Here is an 8,366-nt window from a genome sequence, read left to right as displayed (position 1 = left end):
CCCAAGAGGGTTCATGGTACAAAAATTCACAACATATGACGAAACAAGTGATCCGTTTGATCATATCATGCACTATAGGAAACTCATAACCCTTGACATAGGGAATGACATGTTATCATGCAAAGTCTTTGGAAGTACACCCCGAAGCGATGCACCACCTAACAACGACCTTGGTGAAAGCAACCCTCATTTAATCCCCCAAGCAATACATGTCCCATCAATATTGGAGTGATTCGAAGAGACATATAACCCGTCTGCCTTTGTTTGGACATAGGCTCATGAGTTAAAAGGAGCATTGTGGGGACTCCCCTCTACGTGTCATTCCACGTGTCACTCCTCTCAGTATTGGCCGAATAACTGCCATAGTGCCAGGAGCCTTCCATTCAGACCACGAAGGCATGCGACAAATGGCACCGAACTCCCTAAGCGAGCAACGTCTTCTAACTAGCCTTCAAGCCCCCCTTTGCTATGTGTGATCATTTCCATCTAACATGGAAGTGATTGATGAGATATTCTCCAACCCTTTCGTCCATGTCAATGGATTATCGCGCACTATCCCATACCTCCAGCAGGTTGAAACGACAGACAGCTGCATCATGACACACCATTTAACGACACTTGTCAGCCACCCTAAACTGTAATGATTGCCTTGCCACCTACAAGATAGCCTTCATTATAGTGAAGGTCAAAGTGTCTACTCAGCACTACAGTGGTTTTCTCTTGAGCACTATAAAAGGCACTCTTGAAGCATAACCCAGGTACGCACGATGAAGCTGGCCTATTCACTTTCTTCTTGAAATGATCTGATCTACCTAACTTAAGCTTCGAAGGGGCGTGCCCGGACCACCTGTCCGGACATCCTTTGTGGAGGGAAGAAGCTCACCCAATTCCTCATTGCTGAGCAGAAGTTCTGAGAGGCACACTGTGAAAAGGATCTGACCTTAGTTGACCTCGCATAAACAGGACCGTGCAACCCGAACCTCTAGAAGTAATGATACTTTCATTTCAGCTTTGAAGTATAAGAAGTTGTCTCCATATTTTCTTTATAATGTCTACTAGGGGTGAGTCTTGACATTGGTGCCATACTCGGCTAATCCTAATTACATTTTATGAGAGTTAGAATTAGTGATTTCACTAATCTATGTCTTGGTCTCTTAATTTAGTACCTTTATTTCATACATTCCTTTTATTTTGTACACTTTAATCTCATAGATTAAAACTCAATGGGTCGACTTGACTCCGCCGGACTCAATATAAATAAATACAGGAAAAAAATAAAATTTTTTGAGAAATTTTATAATTATTATCAAAATAGAATATGAAGTGAAAATTAAAATGGTTTTATATTTATAATTTCATTCATTATTAGAAATAGAAAATTTATCAATGAAATAATCAATAAAAAAATAATCTAAAACTTATTCTTGTCACTTGAATTTTTCCTACTTTCCATCTTGCCTTTTTATTTTATTTTATTTATCTGAGTTTGATTTCGTTGCACTAAAGATACAGATATGATGAGGTTATGATTATAATTTATATGTACATATATGCGCCTAATTCAATACACGACCCTCTTGACCATAAGTTTGTTGGAATATTGTCTTGAATCTTGGTACTCTCATGGATTTCCACGTGTTTCGCTAACCCAAGTCACCCTCAACACAGGACCTAGCCAAACAGGCCCCTTGTTCTCCAGCTGTAAACGTCTTATCCCCTTAAACTTTCACCCCTTCTGCTGCTTTTGCAGAGCAGCCACACGCAGCCTTTTCAGCCTAACCGTTGCTCCCAAACGACTCCTGCAGCGCGCCTACACTCCTCCTGCAACACTGAAACAACTAGGAAGAAGAAGACACGCTTAGACAAAGGAAAAATGGAATTTTTTATTAAATAAATTTCTGCTTCCTGTACCAAGTAACTGGTCCCTTTTATACCTAATCATTTTTATACCCAAGCATAAATCACAGAATACAAAATAAACAAAATCAAGTAATTGTCACGTGACTTATTAGTCAATACCTAAAATAACCAAAATAAAATCACGGAACCCTAATATAAAATGGTTCATCGCATTCCTTCCCCTTCATAAAAGCCTTATCCTCAAGGCTAAAATAGAGAAACCTTTTATTGTAACTTAAATGCATCCTCCACGTTGCATCTTCTGAAAAGAAATTTGATCATTGAACCAATTATTATGTCAGCAATATTTCGGCGATGAGCGATGAGCGATAAGCGAAATTTCGATGAAATATTTTCGATATTTCACGACATTTCAAGTTGTGTTTCTTATATAAAATTTATTTATTTTTATTTCCCAAAAAAAAAAAAGAAAAAGCTATCTAAGATTGCATTCATAATTACAATACAAAAACAAAAGTTCATAACTTTTTTTTTTTATAAATTGAGAAAATAGACTATCCATGATCTTATGTAAGAGTTGTACATATTATATACAAATTACTGATATTTTCTTTATTTTTAAAAACAAAAATATAAACTATATTTACATATGCTTAATTATTAAAATTTGATGTAATATTGTAAAGATAAAATAATTCATCGAAGATGGATGAATTGGGTGTTGATCATTTTTAAATTGTTTTATAAAATTCAATTGATATGAAAGATGAGGTTTAGACTCAACGATTGTTTAGTGTGTTTGTATTTAAACCAAGTGATCACATAAAATTAAACCAAAATATAAATATTCAAGATTGGATTTGGTAAAATTTAATTTGTGTCTTTATTATAAAACATATAAATTTCATAAGATTGAATTGGACCATATTTAATTTGTATCTTTATTATGGAAATTATAAATATTGTATTACAAGAAGAAAAAAATTTATGAGTTGGAAATATAATGAGAGTTAATATTTTATTTTTTTAAAATTTTTTTGGTTTGAATTGTATTTCATTTTTAATATTTTTGGTTTTAATTATATTTAAATTTAAATTTTATTTTATTTTATTGTTGATGTCAACTAACAAAATTTTTATTCAATTTTATTAAAAAAAAATTGAGTGTATTTATATAATATAGTATATAAAATCATTATTAATTAGAGAATTAAAAAGATTTTATTTATTACTTAAAGATATTGGAGATTTTTTTTCAAAATGATTTGTATCTCATATTATATAAGAAAAAAATTATAATATGTTGATTTCTAAAATACTTTTATTGAATTAAAATGATCAAATAATTTTTTGATTATTTTATTTAATATTATCAAATAAAATGGTATTTCAGGAAATAATTTTCTACCTTATGAAAATGTACATCTATTTTAAATATTTTTTAAATAGATGATGAGAAAATTGATTTATGAAATTAGATTCCTTTTTCTACATTTTTTCAAATTAGTGAACCAAAACTTACTTTTCTTTTTTTTGTTTTCTCTTTCTTTTTCCCTTGTTTCTCCATTTAACAAAATTATCATAAAGGTCCTCACTACAAAAGGTTTTAAAGATTTCATAAGAATATTCTTCCATAAATTTTCCTTTTTAAGAATTTTGTAAGTATTATATAATCATATCTAATTTGATCTTGTATATTTATTTTTATCTTCCTAGTGAGGTTTTTGTTTTTTTTCCATCTTTGTTTAATTTTGATGGTTGTTTGTTGATTTTTTTTATAATTTAAGCTTTTGAGTATCCTTGGCACCGTTTTTTTTTTTTTTTTTGTTGCCACACCTTCTTTTGACCACCTCTATACTCTTTGATCACCGGTTTTTTTTCACCATCTTTCCTTCACTCTTCAGGAATTGTTTGGCCAATTGAGACCACGAGAAAATTGAGAAACACCTTTACCAACTTTATAAATTCATGCATGACTTTCTGGTAACAATCCTCACAAACTGATGGAACTTCTACACTCAATCTAAATTGCACAAAGAAATACATGTACATTTGTGGATCTTAAAAACACCCAACACATCAAATTGCAATATTAGGGCATCTTAAATTCAAACTTTTATCTACGTTTGTCAACCAAAAAATATGCAAAAAAAAAAAAAAAAAAACCATCCAAAAAAAAAAAATGAAGAATGAATGCAGTGAAATAGAATTAACAAGATTAGGAGCCTAAAAAATTGAAGGTGCTTAATACGATAACAATGATGTTTGATGCACAACATTTGCACAACATTTGCACCTCTGCTCATAATGGAGGTACTAGAGCTCTAAACGTTGAACTTCATTTACCATGTTAAAAAAATGGTTGATGCACAACATTTGCACCTCTGTTCATCCAACTTTCCAAGGGCTCATGTCTCTCATAAACAAAACAGTGTATGTCTTGTCTTCGCTCATTTTGATAGATGAATTTGTTAAGACCTCTCACAAAATAAATAACAGCTTCTTCTTGGGATGTATCATATCTCCTTGCATGTTCATCTTGTGACCCCATTTTGATAATGACTTTGAGTCCAGTAGCTTCTGTTGCTCTATACATATCTTGATAACCACCTAAATGTTGAATATCTTGATATACATATCTTGATAACCACCTAAATATTGAATATCTTGATATGTACAAGCATGAGAACTGATCTAGGTCGGTAACATATTGTCCCTACTAAAAAAAAAAATTAAAGCAAAAAATTAAAAGTTTGCAAAATCTCTCAATATGGAAAAACCACTTGAATATGATTTAATAGATGTCATGTATTCCTAAACCATCCAAATGGATAATTCATGTATCTTGCAAACAAATACAACATTTTGTTATTGGTTCAAGTGGGGAATCATTCATGAAATCCTATTCCCTCAACCTTCCTGATTTTGTTTGCGTCCAAGGTCTAATACCACCCAAAATAAATAAATAGATTCACATAATAGAGAAACTAGAGCTCTAGACGTTGAACTTCATTTACCATGTAAAAAAATGGTTGATGCGCAACATTTGCACCTCTGCTCATCCAACTTTTGAAGGGCTCATGCCTCTCATAAAAAAAATAGTGTATGTCTTGTTTTCGCTCATTTTGATGGATTAATTTTTTAGGAAGAATTGTATTTTACACCTAATTGGGCTTGAAAATTGGCCCAAAATCTTTATATCTTTTATATTTAAGCCCAAGACTTAATGGAAGAGTAAAAATTAAGTTGAAGGACATTACTTTTCAAATTTTCCTAAAATGCCCTTGGTTGTCAAAAATGAAAAAAAAAAAAAACAATGGGCTTTCCACTTCTCTCTCATTCTCTCTTTCCCTTTCTTTCTCTTTATTCACTTTACCTTTCTCTCACATACTAATTAGTGGGACCATGTAAATTAATTCATAGTTAAGGAAGTGTCACTATTTTCACCAATTATTTTTCTCTCAAAAAAATATTAAAAATCAATGGTTAAAAATGATTATTACTACATTTTTAAGTAAATATTTTTTAAACACCTCATAAAATATTTTTTTTTTCAAACTTACAAAATATATAACAAATATTTTTTAAAAGCCTTCAAAATGGTATTATTCTTTTTTATCTAATATATATATCTTTAAGGTTATAGACAATTATTTGAATATTTTTTCTATTTTATGGATAATACATAGATATTGTCTTAATATATTCTTTTGTAATATGGTCATCTTTTAACTAACTGTGACAATTAATTTTTAAGTGAATAATGTATTATAATTTAATAATTTGAAAAATATTAAAATACCCTTTTAAATATGGAATAAATGTGGACTTGACATGGTTTAAATTATTAAAACACGATGTCATCAAGTCAAGCAAATGTATCATAATTTTCTCTTCTTTTTTTTCTCATACATGATTTCACAAAAAAGATAGTACCTAAATATTGTGGTTAATTTTACTTTATATGAGATGTAAATGTACTAAAAAAATTGTTAAAACTACTTAAACGAAATATGCAATTACAAATTTTGGATGATGAAATTTAAAAATTCAAATTGTAACAATTTATAGGTGAAGGAATGTGTGAGGGAAAAGTGTTTAATCCTTAGGTGACAAGAAAACAAAAGATTCAGAATTAATTGAAATCTTGCATAGAAGGTAGCCTTGTACACCCCTTGTATAGTTAGTATTTTTGTCTTATATAGTTAGTACATTTGCTTTGTATAGTGAGTATAACACCCTTGTACAATAGAACAAATTTCATATACAATTCGTAGGTGACAAGAAAAATAAAAAAGTGATTCAAAATCGATTAAAATCTTTCACAAATGGTAACTTTGTACACTTAGTACATTGCTCTTGTACAATTAGTGCAACACCATTATACAATGATGCAATATATTCCTCTTAAGTCATGTGTTCACATAGGTATGTTAACCATATTTTTAATGGTTTGGCTGAGAAAATGGTGGATGAATTAGGACTAATTTTTTTTTTCCCAAACATTATTACTAGGGAAAGTATTGGAATTTCCATGTGAGAGTTAAATAAAGTGCATGACATGGGTATGTAATCCGTGGGTGATAAGGAAAATGAAGAAGTGATTCAAAATTGATATAATCTTCTACAAATGGTAGCCTTGTACACCCTTGTACACTTAGTACATTTCCCTTGTACAATGACGCAATATATCCCTCCTAAATCATGTGTCTACGTATGTGTGTTAATAATATTTTTAATGTTTTAGCTGAGAAAATGGTGGATGAATTAAGGTTAATTTTTTTCCTCAAACATCATTACTGAGGAAAGTATCAGAATTTGTATGTGAGAGTTAAATAAAGTGCATGATATGGGTATGCAATTCATGGTTGACAAGGAAGATAAATGAGTGGTTTAGAATTGATTAAAATCTTTTACAAATGGTAATCTTTTCCACTCCTTGTACATTTAGTGCATTTCCCTTGTATAATTAGTGAATACCTTTGTACAATGATACAAATTAAATATAATTTCAGTAGTTTGATTAAGAAAAAGAGAGGAAAACTTAAATCCATTTTTTTTTGTGAACATATTATATTTTTGTGAAAAAAAAATACAATTGACAATTCATTTATTTAATTGTGAACATATTATATTTTTTATTTTATTATTAAAATAACTAATAGAAAAAATAAAAAAGAATAATCAATAAATAAAATGTGATTCTTTTTATTATTTTCATACCAAAAAATAGTATTAAACAAGGTATTCAATTTTCATTTTTAAAAATAATTTTCTATTTTTAATTAAACATATTTTTAAAAAGAGACAATGTAGAAAATAAAAATTATTTTTTAAAATAAAAGAAGTAAAAACTAAAAAAATATTTTAAAACTAAACTCAAACATAATCTATACAATTTTTAACTATTGTTGTCATTTAAAATTGGTAAATATACCATTCAACCCTTTTATATGAGAAAAATCCACTCTCTATTATACTATGTATTAATATAATTCATTTCTAAATACAAAAACTTTTTAATTGGATATTTAAAATAAAAACTCTTCATCCATCATCTTTTTTTTTTTTGTCAATAAATTTTCAATTAAATCAAATTATTAAGAAAATTCCTTAATAAACAAATTTGCAACATTTCATATAATTTATTACCAAAAGTCTATGTTAAAAAAATTATTAAAATAAAGAAGGAAGAAGATTAAAAAAATTTAATTTTTTTTATTTTATAATAGTAAAAAAATAAACTTTAAAATACTTTTTTAGTATAAAAGAAAAAAATTGTAAATACATTTATTTTAAATAGTGGTTTAATCATTAAATTTTTTACTTCTAAAATGTAAAAGATAATTTTTATTCATTTAAATTAATTTTTTTTCAAAAGTATTTTCCAAAATAGTTTTTGAATCATTAAGATAATTTTTGTTTAGAAAAAAAAAAGATTAAATAATGGAGAATTTTATGGAAGTGACATATAAAGAGTGGTGGTGTAAAGACAAAAATGATGGGTGTAAGTCAAAAGGGTATTTTTGTCTATTCATATCTTATATCCTTGTAATCAATTATGGGTGTCTGAAAGACTTTTTATTAATTATCAAAGTTGTTAGCCCAAGGGTTCTCCTAATCGGGTTTTGATGATAACAAACCATGGTTAAGTGACAAATTGGTTTGAATGTTTAAGAATTTCAGGTATAAACTCGAAAATTCATCAAATGACCAAATGGATACAAGATCGAGATGTTTGGAAGACTTGTGATCATAGGAAATCAATGTAAGATGAATGCATGAGTGCACTTAGGATTATCACACGTTTCATGCATCTTTGAAAACTCGGTTTATTCTTTAAAACGTCAATTTCATTAAAACCCGAGTTTTTAACTAATGTACCTTAGGCAAAATTGGCTTAATAATTTTCCTAAAGACCTTGCCTAAGTGTTAGAAAAGAAATGAATTTAAAAAATAGGTTTTTGGGGCCAAAAAGGCTCAACCGGTCGAGGCTATGCCCAACC

Source organism: Vitis riparia, chromosome 3 (assembly GCF_004353265.1).
Source record: "Vitis riparia cultivar Riparia Gloire de Montpellier isolate 1030 chromosome 3, EGFV_Vit.rip_1.0, whole genome shotgun sequence".
NCBI classification, from domain to species: Eukaryota; Viridiplantae; Streptophyta; class Magnoliopsida; order Vitales; family Vitaceae; genus Vitis; species Vitis riparia.
This window is presented reverse-complemented; position numbering follows the sequence as displayed.